Source organism: Capra hircus, chromosome 20 (genome assembly GCF_001704415.2).
Source record: "Capra hircus breed San Clemente chromosome 20, ASM170441v1, whole genome shotgun sequence".
NCBI lineage: Eukaryota > Metazoa > Chordata > Mammalia > Artiodactyla > Bovidae > Capra > Capra hircus.
Genome location: NC_030827.1, coordinates 70,734,070 through 70,736,119, shown reverse-complemented (window position 1 = coordinate 70,736,119; position 2,050 = coordinate 70,734,070). Strand labels below are relative to the sequence as shown.

At 65.0% G+C, this 2,050-nt stretch overlaps 1 pseudogene; it reads right to left on the bottom strand.

Moving 5' to 3' along the window:
- On the bottom strand, positions 510-1,058 carry LOC106503322 (annotated as a pseudogene).

The window sequence follows — 2,050 nt, the reverse complement described above, 5'->3', positions numbered from 1 at the left end:
GTAAGGAACTGGTGGCGCTCCCTGTCCACCTCCCACCCGGGAGCCCGCTGGACACCCACAGCCGCGTGGAGGGGCAGTGGGAGGCATCTGGGCAGCAGAGAGGTCACCTGTGGGCTCCCGGCGGCCTGCGGTGCTGGAAGAGCTCAACAGGGGCGGGGTACTCGTGTTGACCGCAGCCCCAGAGCTCGGGGGGCCGGCAGGCCTCCTCTGCCTCTCACACAGTCTCCCCCTCTTGCTAAGAGGTCCCTGGGATCCCCTGCTGGTCCTGCCTGCTCACGCCCCCCCTCACCCAGTGAACCAGCAGCTCCCAGGGGGACCCACCCGGCTCTCCCACGCCTCCTCTGCTGGGCTTCCAGCTCTCGGTCAGTTCTTTCTTTATTTTTTTATGCTGCAAAAAGCTTTATTGTTTCCATTGGGTCCAAGGCTTGAGAGAGGGCTCCAGGGTGTTAAAAAGCTGCCTAGTGGCTGCAGAGGGGGGCTTCAAGTAGCCCTGATGTGAGGTGGGTTCTTCAATGGACACTGGTCTCCAGAAGCTCCTGGTAATAATGCTTGAGGGTGAGCCTTTCGAGATACTCGCCCAGCCCAGCCTGGGGACCAGCCAGCCTGCGGAGGTTGGTCCGGCGGTCACGCAGCTTCTTGATGAGTTTCACTTCCTCATCTAGGAAGTGGCTCTCCAGGAAGTCACAGATGTGGGGGTCTCCGCGGGCAGAAGCAGGCCATGCAGATACAACAGGGCTTGATTCAGGTTCTTCTCTACGGGAAGGGCGGCTTCCATGGCATCCTGGGTTTTACCCCACTCATCTTGAGAGGGCTTCTGCATGTCCAGCAAGAGGGTGCGGCCGCCACACTGGTTTTGCAGTTTCAAGAGACGCTCCTCACCCTCGCGCTTCTCCTTGGCCAGTTCGCGAAAAAAGTGACCCACGCCCTCCAGGGCCACATCGTCAGCAGGAGCCCAGAGAGAGGTAGGTGTAGGCGGCCCGCCGCTGCAAGTTAGCCAGGCGGCTGACGGCGGCCTCCACCTCCGTAGAATAATTCTGACGAATCTGGGAGCTCATGATTGGTCGGCTATAAGGAGTTAAAAAGTGGTGGCTGGTCCCGGTGATCACAGACAGCTGAGTGGCTGACTCTGGAGGCTGCAACTGGAAAAAAGGTTGGAGGGTGGTCGGAGGCTGGAGCAAGGGGAGTCCCTGGGTCTGTTTCGTCCAAGCACTGTTGAAGCAAGAGACAGTTCTGCGGGGCCGCCGAGCGCACTTCTCTCGGTCACTTCTTGCCCAAGCCTCGCTGTCCCCGCGTCCGGACTGGACTGCCTGCTGCCCGCTGCTCAGAGTGACCGGGACCATGGCGCTCTCCGTGCCGGGACGCGGAGGACGCCGCCCACAGCCTGCAGCGTCCAGGCTGGACCCTCAGCGGGTGTCTCATGCGTGGGCACCAGTGTGGGCTCCGGTGGGTCTCCCCCACCCTGCTCTGCGGGGTGCCCTCCGGTGGGCCTGCCCCGGCCCGCCTTCAGGGGGTGCACGCTCCCCGCAGGATGCCCCTGTCTGAGCCCTGCGCCGCCCGCCCCTCCCCTCCAGCCCCTCTTCTGCCGGCCGGGCGTCCACACTGGCACAGGCGCTTTCTTTGGGTAGCTGTTTCTGGTTTGTTTTTCGCGGTGTCTCTCTCCCTCCTTCCTGACCTGGCCTCCTCTGGCCAACCCCGCCCTCCACTTGTCGCAGAGCTGAGCACAGGTGCTGGCCCTCAGGGTGGGGGCCACGGGCCTAGACGGCTTGGGCCTCACCCGCAGCTGGGGTGGGGGGTTCTACCGCCGAAGTAGGGGCTGCGGTCCTTGGAGGCAGGCGGACCAGGAGCCCAGCATCGGCCTGGCCCTGTCAGAGGCCTCCGGGCGGAGGGCGGACGGTGCGGACGCCGGGGCTCCCGGGGCTGGGGAGGGGAGGGGGCTCCCCCCCCCGCCCCCGCTCCCATCCCTGCCTAGGACCTGCCTGCGGGCGGACCAGGGCCACTGCCTGCGGGGCTGGCCACCGGGCCTCAGAGCCTGGGAAGGTCCCCGAGAAGC